General features: G+C 46.6%; 1 protein-coding gene across 1 annotated transcript in view; it reads left to right on the top strand.

Annotated features, from left to right (window-relative positions):
• Window positions 1-207: 207 nt before the first annotated feature.
• Window positions 208-18,231, top strand: part of tlr18 (toll-like receptor 18) — a 31,464-nt gene continuing 13,440 nt past the window's right edge. The window contains exon 1 of the mRNA XM_047360409.1: window positions 208-339. The gene's annotated coding sequence lies outside the window, so the exon portion shown is untranslated. The remainder of the gene's footprint in view (window positions 340-18,231) is intronic.

The raw sequence follows: 18,231 nt of genomic DNA on the forward strand, positions 1-18,231 counted from the left end.
TAACTTTGTCAAAAATAAGCTAATATTTTGAGAAGAACCTGTATAGCAACAGCTCCCTTTATTCTAGCCAAATTAATGTTTTTCCTCTCCTCTAGAGAGGAAAAAAATCAGTTCCTTCACTGATACTTCCCACATTCCCGAGGAGGTCACACACAACCTGACGGAACAGTGAAAGGGAGAAAAAGGCAGGCAATGGGAGGAGGAGTAAAAGGGAGAAGTAAAAATTAAGTGAGCCGACAGAGTGGCTCCAGGCTAACGTTTCCAGAGTTGAGTCACTTTCTACCCAGTGCTTTACCACAGCACATGTTAAAAACTGAAAGGGAAGAGTCAGGCTACCTGGTAAGTAGTATCTCATGTGTGCTTTGAAATGGTAAACATTTTGTTTTATGGCATGGTTTGCAAATCTAACCTAGTGAAAGTTGTAGAAAGTATCCCACAGTTTTGATGCATTTGGCTTTTTATTTTTCTGTTTTGGGTACTGTGCCTGTTATGGCAAAAACTACGTTGTCAGGCACTTTCTGGGGTGGGAGTTTTGTAATAGTTTTGTAATAATTTGTAATTTGTTTGTCAAGTTTTGTCAAAGCAGTACCTTGGTGCGCGAGAGACGCTTTCAAAAGTGTGCTGCTAAAATCAAAATGGACATTAAGTTTATTAATAGTTGGTGTCTAAATCATCTGTGCTGACTGAAGAGAGCCCAAAGACCCATCTGGAGATGTGCCATTGGCCACACAGTGCATTGTTTTCCCACAATCATTTTATTAATTTATTTTTTATTATACATGGATTTTCTTGACAACTGTTTTCTATAAATGCATTAGTATCAATGCTTTATGTACGTTATCCATGTGGTAAGAGAACAGCAAGAAGTTTTTATATTCCTTAGGTGTTTGTTGTTTGGTTTCATTTGTCTGTATTTGTTATCACTTCTGAGTTCTTTATTACTGTTGTTATGGCCTTACCATACTTAGTTCAACTCTTTATGTTCATTAGTGTCTATACGATTATGCCACATTAGTTCATTCTTTTAGGTTCTTCGTACTCGTATTCGTCATCTTCCGCTTTATCCGGGACCGGGTTGTAGGGGCAGCAGACTCAGCAGAGACGCCCAGACGTCCCTCTCCCCAGACACCTCCTCCAGCTCCTCCTGGGGGAGCCCATGGCGTTCCCAGGCCAGCCGAGAGACATAGTCCCTCCAGCGTGTCCTGGGTTGTCCCCTGGGCCTCCTCCCGGTGGGACGTGCCTGGAACACCTCCCGAGGAAGGTGTCCAGGAAGCATCCGGTATAGATGCCCGAGCCATCTCAACTGGCTCCTCTCGATGTGGAGGAGCAGCGGCTCTACTCCGAGCTCCTCCCGGATGGCTGAGCTCCTTACCCTATCTCTAAGGGAGTGCCCGGCCACCCTACGGAGGAAGCTCATTTCAGCCGCTTGTATCCGGGATCTCGTTCTTTCGGTCATGACCCAAAGTATAAACATATCTACAATATAATATAAATATATGAATATATACAAACAATATGTTCAGCTCATCTTGAGTAACTTTGTGGTAAAGAATGTGTTGCTCAAGATTTCCTCAATCTTGGTAAGTGGAAAGGGTTGCCATTTTTACTTCCTTCTGCATTAACTGTAAAACATTTTAAGACATATGGTATCTGATTTTTTTTTCCAATGCTGTAGCATATTTCTGTGGAGGTGGTTATTCTTTTGCTGGACTAAAATGGCGATGAGCAATATCTTTTAAGCATTTGAAGGTCCTTTAATTTTAAATCAGTACCTATCCACCCACACAAATTTTTTTTCTTTACCCTCTGTTGTTACCCTTTAAACACTACCCTATAAACCATTAAAGAATAAAATGACATAAAGACAAAGAGCAGACATGGGTCATGCCACACTGAGGGAAAATGCACTAGCATTTTCCCTCAGTGTGGCATGCATAAAATTATGCTTTTGCTCTAATCAGGTAATTCTAAAAAAGTTAAAAGCCAACATAACATGCAGAATAACATGCTGCATATCCTTAAAACATTTGAGTAAAGCAAGAACTGGCAGGAAAAAAAAACATTTAGACAAACCTGAAAATGATCAAGCAGATGAGAATAATTTTACAGCTCTGTGTCTGACCTATTAGGAAGTCCAGCAAGAGCCTGAAACAAGAACTGAGAATTACTCTTAGCTCTCTTGATCTATTCATGGTATGTCCCACTTTGAATATATACTTTTATCTATTTTAAAAGACTTTCTTTAATCTGTCCTGGACCAGTTTATCCCTTCAGCACTTTGTACCTCCGTTTCGTGTCAATGCAGAGCCATTTACCTTCTGATGGACGACATTATTTACAAGAGTGACATAACCACATTCTCTTCCAGTGGACTAACAATAAATAACAGAAAATTACTAAAAGACATCCTCTGTTGTCAAAAGTCCCCAAGGCAGGTACAAACTGACACACGGTGGGTACAAACCTGTCTTGATTTTAAACAAAAATTTGGGGTATGAAAGACAAAAACTGGAAAAGTCCCAATATGGAGGAGGGGAGGCAAAAACAACACCTCTTTGCATCTCAATTTTGGGCACCGCTGCATTATCGAGATCCTTTATGAATGTCACAAATAATTAAACAAAATGTTCTTAGTGACACATTTTCTCTTTCTTATCAGAAGGCAGATATTCTGGTAAAGTTAATTTCAATATTGTTTTTATAAAGATGTTAAACAGACATAAATAGCTTATAGCTAGAGTGGTTTAGTATATCAGTGAGGGAGCCTTCCTCCCTCCCTGTTGGATGGAGTAAGGGGGAGTCAGGTTTAGCCTAAACCGGCTCAGTTATGGTTGAGGTGCAAACAGACCCTCCATTTCTGCTACCTGTATGACCCCTTCTCTTTTCCAATGGTTATAATCAGTCTGACAGAGAGAGGTATCCCAATCCTTGTGGTTTTTAGTATAACAATGACCATCAGTGGGACCCTTTGTGGGGTTCCTTGAGACGACATTGTTGTAAATAAGCGCCATTTAACTAAATAATCTGAACTGAAACTATCTGTGTAGTTATGCTGCTATAGGCTTAGGCTGCTGGAGCACATAACGACCACTTTCACCCTCTTCGCTACATTCTCACACTACTCTCCAATTTTGCATTATTTGCTGTTATTTCAGCTTTTAACCTTGTTCTCTCTATTCTCTTCCTAGAAGCTACACCTGGCCTGACTCTGTGTCTACCTGTGACACCTTTCTGGAGAGGGGAATCGTCCGAGCTTCTGCTGGCAGCAACCTAATGCTCACCCTCTACCGATGATCCACATAGCCTTGTCTTTTAGGGTTTAACCCTTTCTCTCTCCTAGACATGGCGATTGACTGAGCTTAACTGTAACAAACTCTATGTGCTCTCTTTCAGACTCTAACCTTGAAAACTGGCTCAGAGTTTATCTGTTCTTTCTTTCTAGGTGAAACGACTAAAGGAGCTACATCCATTAACATTTACTTTTCCTTCCCATAGAAAGTACTCCTGGATCAGTACTTCTGTGTTCTTTTTGTGTCTCTGCTCTGTTCTCTCAAACCCCCAGTCGGTCATGGCAGATGGCCGCTCACACTGAGCCTGGTTCTGCTGGAGGTTTCTTCCTGTTAAACGGGAGTTTTCCTCTCCACTGTCACTACATGCATGCTCAGTATGAGGGATTGCTGCAAAGTCAATGCCAGTGACTGTCCACTGTCTCTACATGCTCACCCGTGAGGAGGGAATGCTGCAAGTCACTGACTGGATGCAATCTGCTGGGTTTCCTTAGATAGAAAAACTTTTTATCCACTTGAATAAAAAGCTAACTCCGACTGCACTGTTCAATGGTTAGGATTCATTGGAATGTATGTACCTGACTGTTGTGAAGTGCCTTGAGACAACGTGTTGTAAATTGGTGCTATATAAATAAAACTGATTTGAATAAATAATACATTTCTTTTAAAATGTTACTTTTAGGTGTTGACTTTATAGAGAACATCCGATGTGATTACATGTAGCAAACAGGGTTGCTTTTATAGCACTACTCTGCAGCTCAAAAGTAGTTGTTAATGTAGCACTCATTGTTTCCCTTTGTCCTCAGTGACTAATTGTTTGTTTTTTAACACTTATTTTACACACAAGAGCACAAAGACAATGGCTTATCATTAGTTAAATCACATAGGAACATTTTTATGGCTGTAAACCTGCATCTTCTTTTTATTTTATTTTTTCTCTGCTTTCTAATTAGCTGTTTCTGTTTATTTTTTAATCTTGCTGAGAAATTCAAAACATAACAAATGTTCTGTACTTGATAGGCCTTTCTTGAGGGGAACGTTCCTTTTTACAACAGAACGAGCCCAGGTGTAACAAATAATGTTTGGAGAGCCAGTTTTCATTCAAGTGCTGCTATCAACCACAACAATGAGCCAGACTGTGCAACTGCAAAGCTCCAGCAGTTAAAGACAGAAAGGGGCATACATATAATTTGTTACCTTAATTTGACATGCCAAATGATGTAATGCAAATTGATGCCAGAATGTTACGTGAGAAGGATTGTTATTTTGTCATGGCAATGAGACATAAAAAGGAACAATACAGACAGGGACAGTTTTCAGCTAGAGGCAATGAAACCTTTAATTTTTTACCGGCATGCCAAACACTAGGTCTACAATGTTTGTAATACTAGAGACTTACACATTGTCTTGCAAAAGTAAACACATCCCTTGAACTGTTTCACATTCGCAAACTTCAATGTACTGTACAAATTGTACGTGTTACTGGGATTTTATATGACTGTAACCCCTGTTCACTTTTCCCCTATGAACTGTGCCCAGATTATCTGACCTACACTCTATTGAATTCTACACACCTGTGCCCTCATGGGTAATGAGAATTTTAATGGGCAATGGGTATCTTGTGAGTAGAGTGTGCAACTGATCACATTAACAAGACCAGGATCACTTACCATACAACTGAAATCTAAGTGCAGTGCAACTTTAACCTTATACTGAAATAAGGAAGGGAAAAGGGCAATATTGAGTCAAGTACCAATTTAATGATCGTACTGGTCAGTAAAAGGAACCCAATGCACATTAACACTTAACAGTTCCCTTTCAACCCAAAAATGTTATTATTAATAGAACAATAGCAAAAGGAGGCATCCCACATGTAAAGTAGGTAATAATCACAACTAGTGCAATAACAAATGAACGAAAGTTACGTAAGTAACTACGGTTCTATGAATCCCGGATGACCGCCAGAGGCGGTGCTTCAAGCACTGAATGATCATTCTTGCGCATGCGCAGGTCGAGAAATTAATAACAACATGGTCACATGTGACCTACCGGTGGCTCACGTGAGTCTATATAGTCACATGACACCGGGAGCCCAGTCCCGACAATCTTCTCGCGAGCACGCAGAGACCAAGGGACCGAGCGCTCTGGCGGTCATCTGGGATTCATAGAACCTTAGTTACATACGTAACTTTCGTTCTATTTCATCCCTACTGACCGCCAGAGGCGATGCTTCAAGCACTGGATGACGCATACCAACAGGGTCCCGAGGAATCCTACGGAGGCCCCAAGGAACACAGCAACACCACTAACCTCAGCGGGACGCAAAAGGCGGTTGCCCCAGTATTCCCTGCAGGGGATGCGGCGTGGCGACGTTCACCCTGTAAAACCTGGCAAAGGTGCTTGGCGCCGTCCAGGAAGCAGCTTCACAAATGGCCTCCAGAGGTACCCCGCTCATGGCAGCCCATGAGGTGGAGAGGCTCCTAGTGGAGTGACATTGCACGCCGCCCGGCAGGGGCTGATCCTGCAAGGAGTAAGCCACAGAGATCATCTCCACAATCCAACATGCCAACCGCTGTCTAGAAAGGGCCTGACCCTTCCGAGAGCCAGCATAATAAACGAAGAGACAGTCAGTCCGACGAATGGATGCTGTGGAGTGGACATATGCCTCAAGCGCTTGGACAGGGCAAAGAGGCTCGGAGGGGGCACCAGGATTAAATCATGAAAGCCGGAGCGGCAGCACACTGCCAGCCACTGCAGGCACCTTTGGCACAAAGGAAGCATTAGTCCACAACGTAACACCAGAGCCATCCGGGTTCCACCGACAACATGGTTCAGACACAGACAGCATGCAATTCCCCCACCCGTTTGGCAGAAACTATGACCAACAGGAAGGCGGTTTTCAGGGAGAGCCACTTGAGGTCCGCCCTTGTAACGGGCTCAAAAGGGGGGGACTGAAGAGCCGCAAGCACTAGCGACAAATCCCACGTAGGGGCCACAGGGCGCCTGGCACCCTTCAGGAACAGCGCGACATCCCCGTGCTGGCCAACAGAGCAACCACCAAACCCAACATGCCAACGGGAAATGGCTGCTACATACACCTTCAAGGTGGAAGGGGATCGCCCTAGGAAACAGGACAGCAAATAGGGTCCAGTCCCTTACCACGGCGCCAGCCGGCAAAGACCGCCCATTTAGCACCATAGGTGGCCCGCGTGGACGGTGCCCATGCACCAGTCATGGTCTGTCCAACCCTGCCTCCATAATGGGAGAAGGCAGAGCCTGCACCTGTAGAGGCCAAAGCCAGAGTTTCAGGCGGCCCGGATCGGGATGGAGAATCCGGCCTCCCATCTGGGAGAGGAGGTCTCTCCTGAATGGGAAGCGCATCGGCAAGCTGGAGTAGAGCCTGCGCAGCAGAGGAAACCAGGTCCTCCATGGCCAAAAGGGGCTACCAGCAGAAGCTCGTGCCTGTCCTGAAGAACCCTCAGAAGCATCTGGGGGATCAGTGGAAACGGGGGAAAGGTGTAGAGAAGGGTCCGGGGCCACTCGTGCGCCAGTGCGTCATAGCCCAGAGGACTGGCATTGTCCTTCAGGGAAAACCAGAGGGGACAGTGAACTGCATCTCTGGAGGCAAACAGGTCCACCTCCGCCCTGCCGAAGGTGGCCCAAATGCGATCCACCACCTCCGGGTGAAGCCGCCACTCCCCCGGAAGTGGCACCTGCCGAGACAGAAAGTCCGCGGAGATATTCTGCGGACCCGGAATATAGGCTGCCCTGAGGCTGGCAAGGCGTGGCGCCGCCCAGACCAGGCGCCGCCGGGCCAGGGACAGTAGTCTCAGAGACCTGGACCACCCTTGAAGACAACCGTGGTGTTGTCCGACCGGACCAACACATGTTGTCCTAGCAGCCCTGGAAGGAACATTGATATTGACCCCGGACTGCCACGGGGACCACACCCCCTGAGCCGCACGGTCTTGCCAGGTCGCTCCCCAACCCTTGGAGGAAGCATCCGTATGGATGACTTCCCTCCGACACGGAAGGGGGCCGAGCGGGACACCCGCCATGATGTAGGACCCGTTCTGCCACTGGGACAGAGACTATAGGCACTGAGGCACAACCCGAAGCCGTCGGAGCCGGTGAGTACGCCGGGAGGGGTCCAGGCTGACCCCGTTCAGCCACATCTGCAGGGGCCGCAATGAAAGAAGCCGCAGAGGCACCACGCTGAACGCAGCAGTGAGCATGCCCAGAAGAAGCAGCCACTCCACAAACAGTGGAGCCCTGCGGAAGCTCGGAAGCACGGCCAGGATATCGCCGACGCGCCGAGGAGAAGGACAGGCGGTCATGGAACCAGAATCTAGAACCATGCCTAAGAAAATAGTCACCTGGGAGGGGGTTAGGCTGCTCTTCTCCAGGTTCACCCTCAAACCCACACCGGGTGAACACCCGAGGAGAAAGGGAAAGACCAAAGGGAAGGACCCGGAACTGGAAGTGCCTCCTGTGAAAGGCAAAGCGGAGAAAACGCTAATGGTCCGGAGCAATGGGGACATGAAAATAGGCGTCGTTCAGGTCGATAGCCGTGAACCAGTCTCCCGGGGAGATCGCCTGCAGGACCTCCCGGGTGGTCAACATATGGAAAGGCAGAACCTTGAGAAAAGTGTTCAGACCCCGGAGGTCCAGAATTGGACGAAGACCACCGGTCTTCTTGGGAACCAGAAAATAAACTGAATAAAAACCCCCGGGATCCCGCAGGGGGTCCACCGGAACAATCGCACCCTTGACCAGCAAGATGCAGATTTCCCGGTCCAGGGCCCGAGCCTTCATCGGGTCGCAGATGACCATCATCTTGGCTCGGCTGAGGGTAGGAGGCCGGCGGCGGAACTGAAGACGGTATCCCCGGGACAGAGTGGACAACACCCACGAGTCCGGGGCGTGAACAGCCCAATAACTGAGCTGTCCCGGAACGAGTCCCTAGAACGAGTCCCGGAACGAGTCCCTAGCTGGCCGGCGGGGAGGTCTATGGAGACCCGCCAGCTGCTGCCGTGTTCTTGAGGCCTGGGCTGTACGCTCCAAGGCCTCCAGCGCGGCGGAACCAAAGTGTTCCCCCGGAACCACAGGAAGAGCCCTCAGCTCGGTCAGGGGCAATTGCATGGACCAATGTAGAGAGCGTGCGTCCCAGTTCACGCGTCGTCAGGGCGAAGGCCTGCAGAGAGGCGTCCTACAAGCCCTGAGTTGACTGGTCCAAGGGAACTGACTCCAACGAAGAGGAGAGGCCCAACATCAGATGGGAGAGGGAGTTCCCAATGCGGCCCATCCGGGCACCCGAGTCGTAGGCCCTACTCAGCAAATCGTCTGTGACACGGCATTGCGGTCGTGGACAACAGGCATTAGTCCTCAACGCCTCATCGGGAGGAACGATGAGGGAGGCAATGGCAGACTCGACAGGGGCATGCAGCCCAACCCGAACTTGGGTGCCTCGTGCATGGCAGCCAGGGCCCTGCCATCCGCTGTCGGGCGGGAAAAGGCCCTTGTGTCTGTCCAGCAAGCATGCAGCTCCTGGACGTATTCTGCTGAGGGAGGAACAACAAAGGCAGCCTCGGCATCACGGCGCCTAAAGATGGCGCTAGATGGAGCAGGCTGGGCCAGGGGAACGTCCAGCTGCAAATGGCCTCGCCGCTTGGCTCTCCTCCCAGACGCCAAGGGCACATCCTCAGCAGACCGTTTCGTGGAGGCCGCACCCTGTCCAAGCGGCAACTGATCCTGCTGGACAGAGACCGTCCAGTCAACAGGCAGCTCCACCGAGGACAGCCCGGCCAATCGCACCGCTCGGGGCAGAACGCTGCAATTAGAGCAGACATGATCCGAAAGCGCCTCCCTGAGATGGTCAACACCAAGGCAGGGAGGGCACATGTCATGACCGTCCTCCGGCTGTAGGGGAGCCGAACAGGACGCACAACAATGATTGTCCATGACCCAGTGGACAGATGGGGTCGAACGGGCAGAAAAATGCCGTCAAGACCCTGTTACAGCAACAAGCCGTAGAACTCAGCACGAGCAGAAGTGCCACCGGCTGATCGGACAAACATGGATAAACAAAAGCGAGCAGTAAACTACTGCCGAAACTAAACGGACTCAGCAGGAGCAGAAAACGCCACTGGCGAGCCAAATCAAAGCGAGCAGCAATCACTGCCGAAGAAAGTAATTAGACTCAGCACAAGCAGAAAACGCTACCGGCGAGTCAGACAATCAGAAATAGTAACGTATAAATGAATGAACGTACTCAGCACGAGCTGAAAACGCTACCGGCTGGTCAGACAAACAGGAATAAACAAAAGCGAGCAGTAAACTACTGCCGAAACTAAACGGACTCAGCACGAGCAGAAAACGCTACCAGTGAGCCGGATAAACTTACCAGAAACCCTGGAAGAAAAGGCAGCTTGCGCAACCTCTGGAGGGCAGAATCATCCACAGCTCCGACCGCAAACAATCACGAGGCTCCCAGCAGCAAGCAGCAAGAGGAACGAGGAACAAACAAACACAAGTCAACACCTGCATTCATCAACCTGCGCGCGAGAAGAAAGAAGGGACTGGGCTCCCGGTGTCATGTGACTATATAGACTCACGTGAGCCACCGGTAAGTCACATGTGACCATGTTGTTATTAATTTCTCGACCTGCGCATGCGCAAGAATGATCATTCAGTGCTTGAAGCACCGCCTCTGGCGGTCAGTAGGTATGAAATAGAACCTCAAAATCCCAATGGATCAGTGAGAACATAATAAGCACATTGAGTGAAACCTCACGGTCACAGAACTACACAAAAATCCTTTCAAACTGGAAAAACGTACAAAAACAAAAAGGCGGGCAAATTAATTTATCAAACTTCACGTATTCAGTCTCTTGCAGGAATAAGGCAGTCCCTTAGCTTTATAACCGTTGCAGGCCTGATAGGAAATAGTTAGCATATGTCCGCAGAAAAGCAGCCCCAAGGATGGCGGTTCCCAGCACAACCGCACGGAATGGACCTCTAACCCCACCAGGGATTACCAGTCCTCAAACGAACGACAACAAAACCGCTCCAACTCCAGTCCAACGGTCCACCCCGGCCCACGAGCGCGGTCTGGCCCTGCAGCTCCAAAATACAAGCGAAACGTCCGGAAAAACTTTGCACCTCCAGCTAGTTGAAAAATATTATAATCCACAACGGCATAGAGCCCATCGTCCTCTGTGAACGACCGCTGACCGACTGGCAGTCCGTATAGCTGGCATGTACACCCGTTCCCACCCCACAGCCTTCACAGCCAATCAAATTGCTTAAACTTGATATTGCCTTTGACTGACCAGTGAGGTAGAAACAGGTCAAACAATGCATTTACTGGCGGTAGTAAATAGCAGGTATGAACAAAACACAACATTTACTGCATGTTTTAAAGTCAACACAAATACACGTGTATATTTTAATGTTTAAGACTTTGACAATGCTAAGGTGGAAAAGGCCTACAATGCATTATATTTAAGGAAATGCTCAAACTACGTAAGAGAAAAGTGTTATATATAACCTAGGGGTTACATCCTCCCCCCTCTAAATGTCCAGATGCCCTCATCGGATGTCCTATCTAGGCGGATCAAATCAAATTGAGGTGAGACACCTTTCCGTTGAAGTGATCTGCCAGGAGGTCTAGAGCTTGGGAGACAGACTCTCTTTGAGTAGGGGATAGGTACCACAAATCGTCAGACATAACCTCCTTGTTGGTTCTTTGCATCGCATTGTCATCATGTCTGTTTGTCTTGGTCTCTGCTGAAGACCTTGTTGTTGAGATTGTTGTTTCTCCTCATGATCAACAGGAAACCAAACTAGGTGTCCAACAGATAGGAGGTGGTCACAATGCAGGGTTTTGACAATGACTCTGCCTCTTTCTGGCTTTACTGGCTTTAAACAGGCAGGCTTGGGAGTTTTTCAACCACCATATGGGGGCTTGAGTTCCATTTGTCTCCATGTTCATTCTTGCCAGGTACACCGGTCGCTCGGAAAAAATACACGGTCTCCTGGTTCCAGAACTTGGTTTCTTACTCTAGTGTCATAGTATCTTTTGTTTCGCTTGTGGTTTTTATCTGCTACTTTTTGTGCCAGTTTGTAAGCTTTCTGCAACTTGGCGGTTGTAAGTGCAAAGTAAGGGGGTCATTGTCCGTTCTCACAGTAAAACGGGCCCCATAAAGGTAATCGTGGAAATTATGCACGACCGCCCACTTCAATGCCTGGACGTTTAATTGGAGAACAGGGTAGTTTCTCTCTGATTGGCTCAACTTGCAGCTAGCAAATGCAACAGGGCGTAAGCCATCTGAGTGTTCTTGGTTAAGGACGGCTCCAAGCCCATCAAGGCTGGCTGCAATGATTTTAAGTTCACCGGAGGTTCCCACTGGGCTACTGTCTTTATCTTGTCAGGGTCTGTGGCGACGCCAACAGTAGACACAATGTGACCAACACATTTGACTTGGGGCAGACAAAATTGGCACTTCAATAGACACCTTTAAACCTTGTTCTCCCAGGCAATTGAGCACTTTAAGAAGGCGCTCTTCATGCTCCTCCAGAGTACGACCAAACACAATAAGATCATCGAGATAGATGAGACACTGGAGGAGATTCATGTCGCGACAGCCTTCTCCATTAATCGTTGAAATGTCGCTGGGGCACCAAAGATCCCTTGAGGCATGCATTCGAACTGGTAGAAACCGAAGGGGCAAATGAACACTGTCTTTTCTTTGTCTTCTTCAGCCATTTCAGTTTGGTAATAGCCACTGCGAAGGTCGAGCACAGAGAACCAGCGACTCCCAGTGAGGCAGGCCAAGGCATCATCTATTCTTGGAAGCGTGTACTGGTCTGGTATGGTTCTGGAATTAAGGGTGCGGTAATCAATCCACATTCGAACTTTGCCAGTTTTCTTTCTTGCAATTACAATTGGTGAAGCATATGGTGAACGAGATTCTTTAATTATGCCAGCTGCAAGAAGCTCTTGTAAGTGTTGGTGGACATCATCAATGTCTGCCAGAGCCAGGTGTCTTACCCTTTCTCGAAATGGTCTGGAATCTTTTAGTCAGATGTGGTGCTCAACCCCTTTTGCAAGTCCAACATCCCATTCGGTCAGAGAGAAAACTTCAGGTCGCTCAGCCAACTTTTGTGATAGTCTGACTTTCCAGTTTTCAGGAATGGGGGAGTCACCAAAATTGAAGAGTGCGGGGTCCAGCCGTTAAAGGGGTGCTTGGCTTGGCTGTATCTGGGTGACTATGTCAGCTTTGTTGACATGAGCTATGACTGTGCCTTTAGGAATGGACCTTGGCTTGACTGATTCATTTTTCAGGAACAGTGGAAATCTTTCCGCATCCATGCCAAAGGACAAAAGCACACAAGAGGGCATTAGCACACCTGCAGGAAGGGACCTGGTAACAGGTGTCTCAATCACTATTATGCTGTCCTCCAAAGATTCAGAGCAGGACACTTTACACATAGTTGTAAGTTCAGAACCAGGGGGTATAGTAAGAGCCACAGCTTTGTTTGGGGCCACAGCTTTGTTTGGGATGGACTGTGTGCACACCCGCATAGTTTGTGCCATCTCATCACCCTCTGATGCCATTTTTGGCTGTGGCTCATGATGGAAGGTCTTTGCATTTGTGCCAACAATGACAGGCTGCTGTTCAGGACCATCCGGCTCTGGGCAGACTAATGCCAGGGCTGTTTGGGATTCACTTTTTATGTTATCCTCTGGAAACTGTATTTGAGCAGCGATAAAGCCTTTATAGGGATAGCTATTCTGACCAAGGCCCCAAAGGTCTAGACTCCAGATGGGGTGCAATGTTAAATGAGATAGGTGTTGGGTGTACCAGCCTCAAACAGGTGAAACGATGCGTTTACTGGCAGTAGTAAATATCAGGTATGAGCAAAACACAACATTTACTGCATGTTTTAAAGTCAACAAAAATACACGTGTATATTTTAATGTTTAAGACTTTGACGGTGTGCAGAGCCTCAGAGGTGTAAGTGTACACTAAGAATGTTAAGTAGAAAGGTCATTATTACAATCTAAGGTGGAAAAGGCCTACAATGCATAATATTTAAGGAAATACTCAAACTATGTAAGAGAAAAGGGTTATATATAACCTAGGGGTTACATGACCAACGCAAAGTACTGCAACTTTAAAGTAGAAGGAATGTCGGCATGCAAGGTTTGAGTTTATTCAATTCAATTCAAAAATACTTTATTAATCCTAAAGGGAAATTAACTGTTGTTATAGCTCATATTATGAAGGTTTCCTCAAAGAGCCGTTGTAGATGCTTTATACTCCTCCACCACCTCCACTTCTTCTCCCATGATAGAAATAGTTTTTGACTTATTCCTGTTTCTCTTAAAATCTACAATCATCTCCTTTGTTTTAGTCACGTTCAAGATGAGATGATTGTTTCCACACCATGCCACAAAGCGGTCCACCACCTTCCTGTACTCAGCTTCTTGTCCATCTCTGATCTGATTATTAGAGTTTATTAGACACCACACACATTTGAAAAGTGTGTTCTTGACGTGTATTTACCCCACTTTTATCTGACATCCCTTAAATACAATTTTGTGCAACAGACTGCCTTAGGAGGTAACCTAATTAGTAACAATGTCAGAAACTGAAATATCTCACAGAGCATCCATTTACTGAACATAGAAATGTAAACTCACAAAGACATGGCTGTCCACCTAAACTGACCAGGCAAGGAGAACATTAATCAGTGAAGCAGACCTGAGGCCTATGGTAACTGTGAAGAAGCTGCAGTGATCCACAGCTTAGGAGCAAGAACCTGTTGGCCGGACAACTATTAGCCGTGCACAAAACAAATCTGGGCTTTATGGAAGAGTGGAAAGAAGAAAGCTACTGAAAGAAGAAGACAACCAAGTCCTGTCACAAGTTTGGCAAAAGCCATGCTGGGGACACAATAAAGATATGGAAGAAGGTGCTCTGGTCAGAGGAGATCAACATTGCTGGCCTGCATGCAAAATGCTATGTTTGATGAAAACTAACACTGCACATCACCCTGAACATATCATATCCATAGTACAATGTGGTGGTGGCAGTATAATATTGCAGGGATGCATTTCTGCAGTAAGTATGCAGATGTTGGTCATAGTCAATAGGAAGATGGACAGGTTAGCTAAATACAGGGCAATCCTGAAAGAAAACCTGTTGGAGGCAGAAAAATACTTGAGAATGGGTCAGAGGTTCACCATCCAGGAGACAGCAACCCCAAATACAAAGCCAGGGCAGCAACAGAATGATTTAGATGAAAGCTTATTCAGAGGTTAAAATGACCATGTCAAAGTCCATACCTAAATCCAAGCTGTTGAAATATGCTCTCCATGCAGTGTGATTGAACCCAAGGTTTTTTGCAAAGAAGAATGGACAAACAATTCTGTCCACAAATGTGCCAAGTATTGCCTCAGGGACTCAATATAAATGCATGCCACACTTTTAAGTTTCTCTTTGTAAAGTTTTTTCCCTCAATAGTGCAACCAGGGCATTACATTAAAAAAAAAAACATCTTGACATATGGCAGGAAGAACCTCAGCACATAAACATATTGAGTCTCTGTTGCTGTACATGATAAAAACCATGACCTAAAAGCTCAGTGTTCCAGTGTTCACCGGTCCTATGTAAGCGCAGCTGTATTTGCAGACAGCATGTAAACTCTAAGCCTCATTAAACCAGGATAAACATCAGTAACACAAGTCTGTAGCCTTATTAAATATTTATTCTGTAAGAGGGGTAGCTGACCTGATGACATAACGCTGCAAATACATGTCAGCCAAAAAACTGTTTGCCACTAGCTATTGACAACTAGATAGCAGATGCACTAATAGAGATCTGGGCTCTCAGGAATGACGCATTATTACCGTATCATATTTAACAGTTTGATCATTTCTCAACCATTTGTTTCTCATTCTTTCATAGCCTGGCGGATAATTTTATTCCTGAACGTTTTTATTAAGGAAGCACAGAAATAAATCATAGAGAGGCGAAGTAGGACTCTATGGTAAAATTGTCAATCATTTATATGCTGGGTTTAGCAGAAATTCTTACACTTGTTAACCTTTAAATTAATTAAATACTGTAAATAAAATACAAATGTGTTCATGAGGTGGTCTGTGAACAAAGGAAAGTGTATACATGAAGATGCTACACTGTCATATCCAATCTTGGGAGCAAATATAAAGTTGATCATTGTACTGTAATTATCACAATCATTATAGAGATTAAGGAAGCTATGCCTTATACAGGACAGTGTATAAAAATGATGTAGTTTATTGTTAGCCAAACCTTCTATGATCAATTAATTTCAATTAATTTGAAATGTATTTATATAGCACATTTAAAGCAACCTCAGCTGGCCAAAGTGCTGCACAATAGTCACTGCATCAGGAATAGAAATAAAGAAAAATGTATAGAACAAAAATAGCAACCCAGCACAACATAACTATTACAAATCTTACGTACTTTATTGTTACATGTTGTTGGTATGTATACTGTGTATTTTGTTTTAAGCTGTGGTTAATGCTGCTACAGAATATTCGAATAATGTCTTTTCTGAAGCCACTCACTGGCCACTTTATTAGGTACACCTTGCTAGTACCTGATTGGACCACCATTTGACATTTGGCATAAAGTCAGCAAGGGTTCAGAAATATTGCTCCGAGATTTTGATCCATATTGGCATGAAAGCATCACATATTTGCTGCATATTTGTCAGTTGCACATCCATAATGAAATTCACTATTTGAGTTAAGAAATGATTAAATAGATGTACCTAAAAAGGAAACTGACCTGTGATAGTATATATCAATGAGTTGACTAAAAAGACAAATACACTTGTAAAAGAATCCTCCCTGAGCTGCTGGTTGATTACATTTGCTCTAACCATTTGCCCAAACTGTTTGCACAGAGACCAAACACTCTTTTCTGTTTGTCTCAAGTTAATGCATGATAATGATTTTGGATGGAGGATGTAGAAAATGTTCATCACAAACATTTTCAGCAGACTCAGTAGAGACACCCAGACTTCCCTCTTCCCAGACACCACCTTCAGCTCCTCCATGGGGAGCCCAAGGCATTCCCAGGCCAGCTGAGAGACATAGTCCCTCCAGCATGTCCCGGGCTGTCCCCTGGGCCTCCTTCCGGTGGGATGTGCCTGGAACACCTCCCGAGGGATGCCTCCAGGAGGCATCTGGTATAGATGCCCGAGCTACCTCAACTGGCTCCTCTCGATGTGGAGGACCAGCGGCTCTGCTCTGAGCTTCTCCTGGGAGGCCGAGCTCCTCACCCTAAGGGAGTTCCCGGCCACGCTATGGAGGAAGTTCATTAAAGCCGCTTGTATCCGGGATCTCGTTCTGTCGCTCATGACCCAAAGTTCATGGCCATAGGTGAGGTTAGGAACGTGGACTGATCGTTAAATTAAGAATTTCCTTTTTTGGCTGAGATCTCTCTTCACCAAAACAGACTGGCACAGCGTCCCCATTACTGCGACAGCCGCACCAATCCGTCTGTCGATCTCCCGCTCCATTCTCCCTGGACTCTCCTCTCCAATTCCCTGGTATAGGCCTTACCAGGGAGGCGGAGGAGTGTGATCCCCTTATAGTTGGAACACACCCTCGGGTCACCCTTCTTATGAAGGGGGACCACCACCCCAGTCTGCCAGTCCAGAGGCACTGTCCCAGACCAGGTCATAACAATGTTGAAGAGGCGTGTCAACCATGACAGCCCCACAACATCTAGATACTTGAGGTACTCAGGGCGGATCTCATCCACCCCCGAAGCCCTGCCACCATGGAGCTTTTTAACCACCTCGGTGACTTCAGCCTGGGTGATGAAAGGGTCCAACTGCTTCCCCCTTGTGAGGCGCCAGACGGTTTGCTGGAATCGCTTTGAGGCAAACCGGTAGTCCTTCTTCCTTGGCCTCACTGAACTCCTTCCAGACCCGAGTTTTTGCCTCTTCCACATTCCGGGCCGCGGCATGCTTGGCCTCACGGTACCCGTCAGCCGCCTCAGGAAATCACCCAAGCCAACCATTGCCAATAGGACTCCTTTTTTTCAGCTTGACAACATCCCTTACTGCCGGTGTCCACCACCGGATTTGGGGATTGCCGCCACGATAGGCACCGGAGACCTATGGACGGCACCACTGACATTAGACGTGGAGAACATGGTCCACTCGAACTGTATGTCTCCAACCTTCTCCGGAATCTGGTCAAAGCTTTCACAGAGGAGGGAGTTGAATACATCCCTGGCCGAGGGCTCTACCAGACCAGTAGACCCTCACTATACACTTGAGCCTACCAAATCTGTCCGGCTTTCTCCTCTTCCGGCAGATCCATCTCACCACTGAGTTGGATCTGCTGGTGATCAGTGGACAGTTCAGCCCCTCTCTTCACCCGAGTGTCCAAAAAATGTGGCCGAAGGTCTGAAGACATGACAACAAAGTTAATCATTGACCTCCTACCTAGTTTGTCCTGGTGCCAAGTGCACTGAGGAACACCCTTATGCTTAAACATGGGGTTCATTATTGACAATCCGTGACTAGCACAGAAGTCCAATAATAAAACACCCCTCGGATTACCGAGGTACTATTTCTTTTTCTGTGAAGTTCTTAGGTTTTTCCTGTGTACGTCTGGGTACGCTCTCCAGTATTCCAGATTCTTCCCACAGTTCATAATAATGCATGTCAGGTCTAAATTATTGTAGGGTGTGTGTTTCTGTGGGCCCTGAACAAGTTACCAGGGTGTAACTCACCTCTTGCCCACTGACCCCTGGAGATAGACACCAGGCCCCCTTTGGCCCTGCAAGAATTATATTAGTGTGGAAACTGGTTTGATGAATGTTTCCCCTTTCATCAGTGAGTCAGTCTACAGTGTTATCTTCTCTTATCA

This window comes from Girardinichthys multiradiatus, chromosome 3 (assembly GCF_021462225.1).
Source record: "Girardinichthys multiradiatus isolate DD_20200921_A chromosome 3, DD_fGirMul_XY1, whole genome shotgun sequence".
In the NCBI taxonomy this organism is placed as follows: domain Eukaryota; kingdom Metazoa; phylum Chordata; class Actinopteri; order Cyprinodontiformes; family Goodeidae; genus Girardinichthys; species Girardinichthys multiradiatus.